Source organism: Pyrus communis, chromosome 2 (genome assembly GCF_963583255.1).
Source record: "Pyrus communis chromosome 2, drPyrComm1.1, whole genome shotgun sequence".
NCBI classification, from domain to species: domain Eukaryota; kingdom Viridiplantae; phylum Streptophyta; class Magnoliopsida; order Rosales; family Rosaceae; genus Pyrus; species Pyrus communis.
The window spans coordinates 9,463,250-9,476,884 of record NC_084804.1 but is presented as its reverse complement, the minus strand read 5'-3'; the positions used below and the strand labels follow the sequence as shown (position 1 = coordinate 9,476,884).

At 35.4% G+C, this 13,635-nt stretch overlaps 1 pseudogene; it reads left to right on the top strand.

Annotated features, from left to right (window-relative positions):
- Positions 1–7,458: 7,458 nt before the first annotated feature.
- LOC137724702 (uncharacterized) lies at positions 7,459–11,112 on the top strand (annotated as a pseudogene).
- Positions 11,113–13,635: the final 2,523 nt, after the last annotated feature.

Sequence of the window (13,635 nt, the reverse complement as noted above, 5' to 3'; positions counted from 1 at the left end):
AACTTGAATTCATTTTCATTACCCTCCCTATGTCTCCTCTTTTTTGGTCTCCCAGGCTGCCTTTTAAAAGTTGGAGGAAGAATGTATTTGTTTTCAGATGGATCCCAATATTTCATGCCTTGGATGGGTTGAATCAAGTTTTCGTAAGCTTTAAAGTACTTTTCCTTCTTGTACCAAGAGGAAACAAATTCCTCAGGCTGTTTCCTTGCATAATAGATGAACAAGCAACCATGTATGCAAGGAAAGCATGTCAAATCCTATCTTCTGCATGAGCAAGTACACCCATTCAAATCCACCACAAATATATTGCATCTGCCTTTATCTACTTCAAAATTTTCTCCTCCAAACCATGTAGTTATAGTGTATGAGCTTTTCAGTTTGTACACCTCCAACTTCTTTTGGATTTTTGGGCAGATAGCTCATTTATCCTTCCTCATTGCATCATTTCTCAATCATATCATATTCATCAATAAAACTCTCACAGAGGTTGTTTAAGAGAATGTCACACTGACTGTGTGTCTCAAAGTGTGACATACTTCAATGCAAGACTGGTCTCTTCACCCACCATTTATAAGCTTAGACATTCAACCTATTCACCTTAGCCATACTCTTTCTAAAATCAGCGATGGTTGTTGACTTAGCAACATTCCACAATGCATCTTTTAATCATTTCCCCTTAAACCCATCTACCTTGTAGTTGGTGTATAAATGCCTAACACATAACCAATTATTACAATCAGGCAACACCTTCTCAAAAGCTAGTATTAAACCCTTTTGTTTGTCAGGAATGAAAGTTCAACCACACTGGTTCACAATTCCTAAGTCAGCAGCTAGTAGTTCCAAAAACCAAACACAACTGTCCTTGTTCTCGAGCATATGCAGTAACCCAAGTGCATCCATTCCCACTACAAGCAGTAACTAACCCTTGAACACTCCCTTCAATTGACAACCATCCAACCTACAAGCTGCCTACATCCATTCTTAAATCCATTTTTGCAAGCCCCCAAACAAATATAAATCCTCTGAAATATCACATGAGCATCATCATATGGCAGCACATTCATCTGAATTGTAGTACCTGAGTTTGTCCTCCTAAGCTCATCACAGTACTCCCACAACTTTGTGTACTGATCCACGTTACTCCCATCAAGGATTTCCAAACATTGTGCTTTCACTTTGTAGGCTGTCTTAAGGTGGATCTCAGTCATTATTTCCACCTTCACTGTCTTCATAAATGTAGTGATGGGCATGTTTGGGTTGAGTCTGAACTTGTCCACATACCTCTTCACAAGCCATGCCACTTTGCAGTTAGGATTTTCCCTCCAAATCCTCAAACGTTCATGTTTCCCAACATGGGTTTTCACTTGCATTAAATCTTCATTGTAGATCCTGGAAGCATACAATCTCTATGGACAGTTTTTCTCACACCTTGCACTAATCTTCCATTTCTCATTTCTTTTTAACTTAATAGAAGGTGCACCATGCTTAATGGAGTGAGACCACACTGTCTTTCTCAACTGTGCAGCATCTCTGAACTTCAATCCCTTTTCAAACTTTAGATCATCTTCATTGAACTTAGGGTAGATGACCTTCTCATCACATTCTAAACCTAAATTGTCAACACTGTGCAGGCCATCTAAGTCTTGTCTCTCATCATCAAGGGGAACATCTTCTACATCTCTTGCATCAATAACTTCTTCTAGATGTTGGTTCTCAACCCCTTCCCCCCTTTCAGCATCTCTAATGACACTTTCTACAACCGTATCATCTACTGCACGACGATCATCATCTTCCAAACTGTAGTCACTGTCCACAAACTCACTATCAATAGTGTCATCCTCTGCATTTACTGCCACAAACAATGCATATTTGTTAAAAACCTAAACTTTGTAAAAATAATTGAATACTGAAATTAAAATTGCAAAAATAAATGTTTCAAAAATTTACCTTCATTAGCTTCTAGTTCAGCCCCTTCATTAACTTCTTCAGCTTCATGACCTTCTTCGTTTTCATCACCTTCATTATCAGCATTGAGAGGACTATCTTCAACTTTATCTCCACTTCCTTGTCCTCCCTCAGTTGCTTCAGCACCCCTTTCATCATCACAATTGTAGGCTATGTCATTCAAAAGACATAGCCGTTTTTCTAAGTGATCAGTATCCCCTTTTGCTCTACCCTTCTTTAGTTTTGATCCACTTCCCTTTGTGATCGAAATCGCCACCCTCGATTCCTCAATATCTTCTAGAATGACACCTTTTTTGAATGTGCCACTCTCATATAGATTCATCAAAAGCTTATGTTTTAAGGCAGCTTGCTTCGGACTTAGATGTTCTAGGTACAATTCTATTTCCCTAGTCCTTGGAACATACTTGCACATTTCACCCACATCTTAGTCCCATTCAATAAGCCTTAATCCCTCCCTATAAGACATCACAGAAATCCTATAGTGATACAATATAAACCCATCATATCCTAGCTCCTTAACCATTTCATCAATCTCAAAAAAAGACATGAAGTCTTTGTCTACGTAATCAAACCAAGCCTCAAACCCTCTCGTATATGCATTTTCAGACCAATTCCCACCATGGTTAATTTTAAGGCTAAATAATTCAGGCATGCTTGCAAAGTCAAGAAAAAATGTTTTAAAACCCAAAACACTAACTTGTAGGACCATGATGAAAAAAGGTGAAAACAAAACCATGGGGACCATGAATACAAGGTTTTCTAAAGGATGAAAATGAGACCACAAATGAAGACAAAACCACATGCACATTGAAAACAATTAACAATGTAGGAAACCCACTACAAAACACAATTCCAGAAACCATAGAAAAAAAATGGGATTGGAACTCACAAATCCCTAATCCCTAAAATTCAAAATTGAAAAATTGGAAAACATAAACCCATATTATCTACACTTCGAAAAAGGTAGGTTAGTTACAATAAACTGGTGTTTCAGCTACTTCAATCCTCCTTTTTTCCCACCCCATCGCCAGCGATGGCTTCACGACAACCTTGCCTTGAAACGATGCCCTTTCTTTGATGTGCAAGGGTGTGCGCAACGTATGATGGCGTGCGAAGTGGAACGACGGCGTGTTGGTAGGGTTTCGAACGAAGATGGGGATCGAGATTTCTAGGGGAGTGAAAAATGGTTTTCACTTTTAACTATTCTCATTCTAAAGTTTGAATTTTGATTTTTTTTTTTTTAACCCCTTCTCCAAATATATATATTCCACGTGGACCCCTTAATGACATATGATGCCTAATCATTGTCCACATGAGTGCCACGTTATCAATTAACAAGAGACTTAACAGTTTGACTAACGGATGTATGATACTGTCCCAAAATTAACACTTTAGGTATGACCATGGGAAGAAAAAAACTCGATGTACTAAATGTTGAAAATCACGAAACATGAGGGTAGTAAACTGAAATTTACCTAAAAAATAATAAGGGTGTATATAAGGTAAAAATTAGTGTGAATCGTACTATCGATTTAAAAATCACTCCAAATTCAAAGTGTGTAAAATACAATAAATTTGTAGTGGTATGAGCCTACAGGTGATTTATGGAGTGCTTTTTCATAAAGAATTTGGATATCTAACAAAAGTTTTGATGTTTTATGATAAAAGTGCTTATAACAGAAGTGATTATGGGTAAACTACCTGTTACATGGTTAGATAAAAAAATAAAATTAAAAATTAAAAAAAAAAACTAATTATATGGAATTTAAGATTAGAGACAAACCAATCAATCATGTAATAACATGTTCACTCACCTAAAAATGTTTTCTAAAAACCAATCTCGCTTTGGACTATATTTAATAAAAAAATTGACAGAACAAAAACATTTCTAAAAAACGCTTTTTACATGGTAGTTTTAAATAGGTGTAATTTCCCAATTTTTATGAATGAGAGTTTAAAAATAACAAATTCCGTATTCAATTCCATTATTCTTTTAGGTTTACCAAACAAGAAAATTTGCAAATTCTAGAAAATAAAATCTTATCGTTTCAATTTCTATCATTTTAAAATTTCTTAGTAATCTAAAATTTCTTCATCCAAATATAATGTCAAAGAACCCAGTTAATTATTGAAGGTTTGATTTTCTGATTTATGGGCTCTAAAATTAAAATATGAATCGTTTCTCAAAAAATTTTAAATAAATAAATAAAAATAAATAAAACAATTTCCCTCTGAATACACAGTACACACAACACAACGATAGGGATGGTATTGATACAATTAGCGTACCAAAACCTTCGCACCAATTACCGTACCAAATTTTTGGTATACCGATAATTTGGTTGGTATGGTGTGCCAATAGTAATTGTCACTTTGTTTTAGGCCACTTAGTTTGGCCAAAATCTAATATTTTTCTAACCTAATTCAAGGCCCAGAAAATATACACAGTTAATGTATTGGTCTTTACAAGTTAATGAAAACCACGAAAACATAAACATGGTAATGAAGCTTTATAGTTTCAAGTGAGATTAACACAAAACTCACAAAACTTTTGCCCTTCAACCAGCCTTATTTGTTGATATGTATACAAGTAATGTAGAATGATTTTCTTTATATAATAATTTAATTGCATCAAGATTTACGACGGAAATTAAGGTTGCAATCCAAATAGAAGTTACAAGCCAAATCAAATAGAAGTTAAGTGTACAAACTAAATGAAAATTGGAAGTTTGAATAGAAGTTAACATTTCAAACTAAATCAACTTAAAACTTTAAAAAGTAAAAATTCATTGATCAATTCTTCAAGCTTTGAGATATAGATGCATTTGGAGGAGGCGTTGAACTTGTAGAAGATTGAGGTTGAGCTTGTGTAAAGCCTACATTACAAAGTACATACATACACACACACACACACACACACACACACACACACACACTAATAAGATTTAGAATAAGAATTAAAGTTGAATATTTAATAACAAATTTACTAAATAAATTAAAACATGTCGTACTTATTTCCACTTCTTCCATTCCTTGAAGAATTGAAGCATATCTTCCGTTGGTTCTTTGTAGAAGTTTACTTCATCTGCCCTAAGCCAATCACTAGTACACACTAGTGCCTCTATCATTTTAGGAGTCAAGGATGCCCTAAAAGGGTCCATAACCCTCATCCCAAGACTTAATGCACTTTCACTAGCAACGGTAGAAGTGGGGATTGCAAAGATATCTTTGGCTATTTGCGAAAGGATTGAAAACTCTTTTGTGTTTGATTTCCACCAACTCAAGAGATTAAAGCTACCAACAACAAAGCTAATACAAGGAGCGGAAAAATACTTATCCACTTCATTGGATATCTACAAAAGATGTTTCTCACTCCTTTCTTGTATAAGCTCCTTCATCATTTCAATTTTGTTCTCATCACCCCCACAAGCTTGAATTATGAACTCTTCATTTGGTTCCATATCTTCCAATGGAGCCCCAATAGTAGTAGAAGAACCCCTTCTATACTCATTATACAAACCAAGCAAGCATTTTTTAATCTCCTTAAGCATCCAATCTACCTTCCTATCATCGCATCCAAGTGGTTTGAGGTTGATGGTAATCATTTGAAGTTTATAACAAGGGTCTAGAACTTGGCCAAGAAAAATAAGTGAATTCACATTCTCAAAATTCCCCCAATACTTGTTAAATTTCCGCATCATTGTAGTAGCCACGCTTTGCAATGTAAGAATTGGTAGCATCTTTCTTTTTTTTTTTTTTTTTTCTCCAATTCTATTTGGAAAGGAACCACTTGATCTCATAGCAAAGTTGATGCAACCTTTTTAGTTGCACTAAGCTTCAAAGTAGCATCATTAAACTTCTTCAGAAAGTGCGTAAAGGCTAGTGCTTTCTCCCAATCCTCCTCTTCCGGAGGCCTCATGCTCTTTACCAAATTCTTCTTTGAATCCATTTCCATCTCTTCAAAGTAATCATGAAATTGCACATTCTCCTATACCATCCTAAGAAACACTTTCCTAAACTTGTATGCAACGTCAAGCATTTTATATGTTGCATTCCACCTCGTAGACACATCAAAAGGCACATTCGACATTTTATCCATTTTGCATTCAACCGTGATGCTAAAGATCTTCTCTATCCCCCATTGGTTCAAACACACCTCTAGAACCTTCCCAATGTCATCTTCCTTATGGTCCGTGATCGTTATGAAGTTTATGATCCGTTTGTGCAACTTTCATTCACTACCATGAAGTGGACGGTAACTACCATGTAGTTGATGTTTTGAATTGATGTCCAAGTATCGGTTGTGATACTTACCCTTTGATTATGCATAGCTTCAAACAATTTAGACTTCTCTATTACAAACAAATCCCACACACCGGCTGCAATCTTCCTCCTATTTAGAATCTTGAACCAAGATTGAGCCTCTTTCATCATATCAATATATCCACCATCTTCAACCACCTTAAATGGTTGTTCATCTTTGATGACAAACATCACAACCTTTAACTCAAGTCTCTTTTGGTTAAAGGCGCAGGGGACCAATCCACTACCCATGGACTTATTTGTTAAGACCGGTTGATTTTTATCACCTTTTATATAAAGAGTTGAATCCTTACAAACATTTCTAAGGTGATACATTATGCTTGATGTCCCATTTTTATTAGGATCGGCCGGACACACTTTCTTGCAATGTGAGCAAATTGCAAGGTGAATTTTTTTACCTTTATCCCCTTTTCTTACCACTTTCTTAGCATGTAACCACACCACCGATCGCCCCTCATTAATATCATTGTCATCTCTCTTACCACTTCCCACACTTTCATCCACTTCTTGATTTTCTTGTTGAGGTTGTGTTTCAAGTGTTTGGAGTTGAGGTTGGGGTTGAGGTTGAGTTGTGGAAGGTGAACTAGTAGAGCCATGACCATTCCTAGATTCCATCTTGATCTATTAACCAAAATAAGACACAATGTTATATTAAAATATAATAGCTAGCCTTGTAACTCATTCATATAAATTGTATGCATAGTCATACGAATAAGCCATATAATTCTGCAATAATTCATACATTTTAAAAGATAAAATCACGCTTGAAGCAAGCGAGCAGCAAACAAAAGAGGTAAAAAAAGCATGCACACCAACAGAACACCAATCTCCAATCTTATCATGTTAGTATGCGAAGTAAGTGAATAAGTCATATAACTCTGCAATTTTATCATATTAGTATGCGAAGTAATACCCAATTGAATAAAGTTTTGAAAGACACCAATCCCCAATCCCCAATCCCCAATTTTATCTTGCAGCAAGTGAATAAGGCACCAATTCCTAATTTAATGCATTAGTATGTGATGTAAAAAAGTAGGCAGAAAGCAAAATAGGTCATATAAAAGCAAACCAATTAATAAATCCCCAATTTTATCAATTTAGGATTTCTGAAAGTTTTTATTTAATTACAGAGAAGGACAACTCATTTTTCAAAATTGATGACAGAGTACGATGGAAAAACTGATAAAAGAGTACAATGGAAAAACTGATGAAAGAAATTCCTAAACTTCATCTGTATATCCTTCAAAATTGTATGTAAATTACCTTGACAGATGGAACCGTGGAGAAGGACAATCCAAGTTGATGAAGGAGATGATGAGATGGATTGCAGAAAAAGACAAAGTCGCCGGAAACAAGAGAAACGGAGATGAGTTGACAGTATTGAAAGAGAGTTGCGATGGCTGAAAAGCCTAGGTTTCTAACTTTCTATCGAGCAGAGAGTGAGAGAGAGAGAGTAGTTTGGATTCTTTGGAACTTTTTGGATAAATGAGTCAAATGACTAGGATATAAAAATATTAATAAAATTTACAAAATACATAATTATATATATATATATATATATATATATATGAATATATACATAATATAATATTAATAATATTGGTCAGGGGAGGTCACATTTGCATAGTTAATTGTTTGTTTGCTTTCCCTTTTCATGTTTCGATTTTGAGTTCTGTTGCAAATATGTTAGAATGCGTCAGCTCAACTTATTTGCTTATTCTCATTACTTGCAGGGGTTAGGGAATAAATTTTTATTAAACATTCACGAAGTGGACTCCATACTTCAGGTTTCAATCCCTTACTATTTGTTTAGATGTTTTGAAGGCTTCCCCGTTTTGAATTGAGAAAATACCTTCATGAATTTGTTTTATAACATTGTCGATACTTTGGGGCCGGCCCAGCTTCTTCTCTATGTTTTGTTTTGTATAATCATGATATGCATTGTCATTACGTTGATACTTTTCATCAATAATTCTTAGCTCCACATTGTTATTGACTTGTTTAATGTTGTTTCAGGTTGTTCGCTGTTTTGAAGATAACGATGTTGTTCATGTGAGTGGCAAAGTTGATCCCAAGGCTGATATTGATGTTATCAATTTGGAGCTTATTTTCTCAGATCTATTTCCTCTGTACGCTGGTTTGCTAATTAATATTCCTCTGGACGCTTACCATCTTCCTAGCAAGTTCTGGAGTTCATTACCTATTTCTTCTGATGCTGTGGATCCTGATTCCTTGTCTGTCATTTACCTAGATCACAAACCAGTTGGTCTCTCAGATTTACTCTGCTTTGAATTAGTATTACAATTTTAAATCCATTTGATTTGAAATTGGGCATAAATGATGGGAACCAGGACTTATCGATTCATGAGCTTGTCAATTGATGATTTATGGGAAGTATTTTGGCGTGAACTATCATGCTGTATGAATAAGACAACCCTCTACACACCCACCTATATATACATGGTGTGTGTGTGTGTGTGTATATATATATATATTTAATGCAAACATATTGTTAAATGCTAGTGCCATTTTCTTGTCCTAAGTTGATGCTGTATATAATTATTTTTTATGATAACTTCGTAGCTTACGCTGTTTGGGAGTTCCTTGTTTTAACATCTTATACTTTTGTCTTAGGGTGCCTCTATATTATATGTCTTTAATATTTAATACTAACTTGGTAAGATTGGATGAGCTGATTGAACTAAATTGTCTTATTCACAAGAAATGCAGATTGAGAAGAGAATGGAGAAGCTGAAAAAAGGAAGGGCAAAAGACTCACAAACCCAAGCCAAGGTATAGTTTTATCCGATGCTAACTTACCGTACAGTGCACAAGTACATCACACTCTATCCCCTTTATTTTTTCTCCTCTATTACCCAAAGTATTAAGGTTGTACAAAATCATAGACACAAAGAGTTCTAATTTCAGGAGGAAACGGAAAGGTCCGCCTAAGACAAAATTCAGAATGCACTGATGGATGGAAAACCAGCACGACTGCTTTAACAGATTTGGAAAAAGATGCTGTAAAGCATCTTTGCTTGCTTACAACGAAACCTATTATATATGTTGCTAACGTTGCAGAATCTGATCTAGCTGAACCTGGGCTTAATCCTCATGTCAAAGAAGTAATGAATCTTGCTCCCGAGTTGCAATCTGGAGTTGTGACGATTTCTGCACAGGTTTGGTGATACTGATACATGAGAACATAAGTATTATTGTTTGAAATTAAGCAAATATTCACAAAAGTGCCCTTTCTCTTTGCTTGTAATGGTTGATAGGAATTTGGTGATTTTTTGTCTGAGACTAGCAGATTTGTGTTCCTACGTTTTGTTTGCCTTCAGCTATCACACTAGACATGTGAACTAGGAAGTTTGCATTTGCAGGTTGAGTCTGAGCTTACTGAACTACCATATGAAGAAAGAATGGAATTTTTGGAATCTCTTGGTGTTGGTGAAAGTGGTCTTGGAAACCTTATCAGAGCAACATATAGCGTCTTGGGGCTACGCACTTACTTTACTTCCGGAGAGAAGGTTAAACGAATGAGTTTGTGAATTTTTCTGATTGTGAAATACATATTCCATTTTTGTTAAGAAGGTTGTTGTTCTGTTGTTTACAGGAAACAAAAGCATGGACCATACTTGCAGGTGAGCTTTAGTTTTGCTAAATGTAAACTTGTATGCACAGAATTTGTTTTACTGATCGTTGTGGGTTGAAAATTCCTGTTTTTGATTGTCTTTGCCATCTTTTTTTGTTTTGAATGGAAAACAAAGCCCCTTGCTGCCATGAAGTGACTTAGATAGGTTAGGAAGTATGATGAACAAGTTCTTCATGTAATGTTGTTCTCTGATTCTTGTTTTTGGTTAATTTAGGAATGACTACACGTCAAGCTGCTGGGGTCATCCACTCTGACTTTGAGAAAGGTTTCATTAGAGCTGAGACGGTAAGAATCGTAGATAGAAGTTGACAAGTTGTATCTCTTTCAACCACTGTAACAGTTAATATTGGTAAACTCATTGTTTTATAATTTCATTATAAAACATCTTACCTATTTGTTAAAGTTTTTAATAATGTTACTAGAACTAAGAGATCCTGGGCTTGCACATTACTTAAATGATACGTGGGAAATATGAAAATAATAACAATTCTTGTCCTTTGTTGTTAGGTGGCTTATGATGATTTTGTCGCTGCTGGTTCGCTTGCTGCAGCAAGGGAAAGAGGAGTTGTAAGTTTGCTGCTTGTTATTAGATTTAATTCTCATGTTAGCTAGTAGTAACACGTATAAATTCTTTCCAACTCTGGTCAGCATTCGGGTGCGAAGCAATTACCGCATGATTAGTTAACATTCTATTTTTGAATGTAACTTAGAGCTGTATCTAAGGAAGAGAGAGGTCTTAGATTGCTTTCATCTAATCAATATTTACTTCAGTAAACTTCTTAAACAACGTTAGTTAGTCAAATCCTCCGACCATCCCTTGGAGTTGACAGAGATCAGAAGCTCTATGTTTCCAACCAGTGCCTGTGTGGGAGATGTGAACTCTTTTTTGTTTAGGGTATAGACACACGTTAATGCTTCCCCCTTGGGTGTAGTCCCACACGGTAACTGTTATCTAGACTAGTAACTAGTACAGATATATAAAGGATACAAAACAGATAGAGTAACATGTATTTGCGTTCTAGATCAAACATCGGTGAAAAGTCTATTGTCCGTTGATATCATTGCAGATCAAACTGACACACCCAATCTAATGTTTGCAGTTGAAATCTGAGGGTAAAGAATACATTGTACAAGAAGGAGATGTGATGCTGTTTCGTTTTAACGTATAACAAGCTCATATTGATACATGGAAATACCTCGTCTTCCTAAGTAAGGGGACCAACTTGATGTTGCTTACTTCACAAGATGGACGACGTTGATCTACATTCAAGTCCTGAGTTTGGTATGGTGAAGTATTATTTTGTTATACGTCGAGAGTACTATAAATTTTGCTTGAAGAGTAAGGCCTGGTTTGGTACTGAGGTGATTCTGAAAAAAGCTGGAAGCTGTTTTTGTGTTTGGTAAACATTCAGCTTCAGCTTTTTTTCACAGTTTTGGGTGAAAAAAAGCCAAAAACAAGAAGATGCAAAACCCAGCTTTGAAAAACTGGCTTTTTTTCACATCTGTTTTACATAAAAATTTACTAAACACTATAATCTTGCTTTTTTTTTTTTTTTTTTTTCAAAAGCACTTTTACAAAAAAGTTTACCAAACACTCTGCTACTTTATTTCACAGCTGCTTATTTTCACAGCACAGCAGAAGCAACTTTTTTTTCAAAGCACTTTTACAAAAAAGTTTACCAAACACTCTGCTACTTTATTTCACAGCTGCTTATTTTCACAGCATAGCAGAAGCAACTTTTTTTTCAAAGCACAGCAATACCAAACCAGCCATAGCTCAGTCGACTGTTGAGATTTTAGAACACAATTTTGAAATCCTACTAGACTTTACTCTATTTAGTACCATCACTTTAATTGTAGCCTTTCTGTATTCTATATACAGATAAATGATTTGGAAAATGTTTTGGGCAATTTCTCCCTATCACGCTTCGTCTCGTGTTTATAGGCTCGTGTTTTAGTCCTACATGATTTCATTGGGTTCCTCATGATGTCGCAAGTGAACTTATGCTCGGCTTTTTTCCGCATAATTTAAATCAATTTCTATGTAGGAGTTATCTTACAAATGTGACATTACATTGTAGTGCAAAAAATTCTTAAGCAATAAGCAACGAAGATCGGACGTCGCTATCGACAACTAAGAATAATTTGTCTCAGTGTTTGGTTTGAAATGGAGGGGTTTTGATGATGTTGGCCAACAAATGACACATTGATTAATCTCTTGGCCCGGCTACTACATATATACACACTCGGAAGTTTGGAGAAAGAAACCATTCGTTGCTTTCCAAATCACACAGCACTTTTATGTGACCTGGCCCCACTTGCATTAATTATTTTATTATGATCAAGTGGTTCTTTTTACGTGGGACGAATGATACGATGATACGACTTGAAACTGATTCAAAATCTACGAAATAGTATTGAACATGCATGAATGTGTCTGTGCAACGATAGTGTTGGTCGAATAAACATTGTTGCTAATTAATAAGTGAAATGTGTCTAGGACAAAAAACTTGACGAGGGCACATACCTTGGTCCACGTCTACACCTAAGGTGCCGCATAGAGTTTGTGCATTCAGAATATGAAAGTTTTTCTCCATATCTAGGGTTTAATGTCTAAGGATTATTATACGAAATGTTCATTGAGATTTGCATGACCAATAGAAATGGTTCCTGATATTGAAAATCAATAGAAATGGTCCATGAGATTGTCCACCATCCATGATTTTGGTTTTTCCGTTAAAAACTCTATGGGCAATTTTCAAAACTTCATAACTCAATCCATTTTTAACCAAATTCGACCCATAATATATCAAAATGAAGATAAGAAAGTGTAGAACAAGATTATACCATTTGGAAGCCAAATAATTGCCAGAGATAGCCAGAAAATAGTCTGAAAGGTGACTGGTCTGCGGAAAAACTGGAAAACTTACCGGAAACTAGGTAAACTTTAAACGTTCATAACTTCTTCAATACTCAACAAAATCAAGTGATTCAAAAACGAAAATCATGTGACTGGTCTGTAGGAAAAATGGAAAACTTACCGGAAACTAGGTAAACTTTAAACGTTCATAACTTCTTCAATACTCAACAAAATCAAGTGATTCAAAAACGAAAATCATACTTCTTGAAGATAATGATATCTTTCTTTATTGCTAACTCGCCGTGGTTTGGCCGGAAAAGTGCTCGAAAGTGGCTAACTCGAAAATGATTAGCCACTTTCAAGTCGTGTCCGACCAAACCATGGCAAGTTAGCCTTCAAAAAAGGTATTATTCTCTTCGTCTTGTCAAGAAGTATTATTTTCATTTTTTGAATCACTCAATTTGGTTGAGTATTGAAGAAGTTATGAACGTTTAAAGTTTACCCAGTTTCTGACGAGTTTTCCAGTTTTACTGTGGACCAATCATCTCAGAGACCATTTCTATTGATTATTCAAATCTCATAGACCATTTTGTATAATAACCCTATGTCTAATCCGAAAACAACGCGGATTAAATTATTATAGATTTAGTAACTCAAAATACATACATCTCAAATCAAAACGAGTATGACAAACAGTTTATTAGTGGGAGATTCACTACTAATCTCACTAATGCCTATGATCAAATCTCACATGTGGCAATAGGTGGGAAGAAAGTTGAGGTTCCACCATAAAACCAATTGGCAATATAAGGAGTAGTCCAACTTACTTATA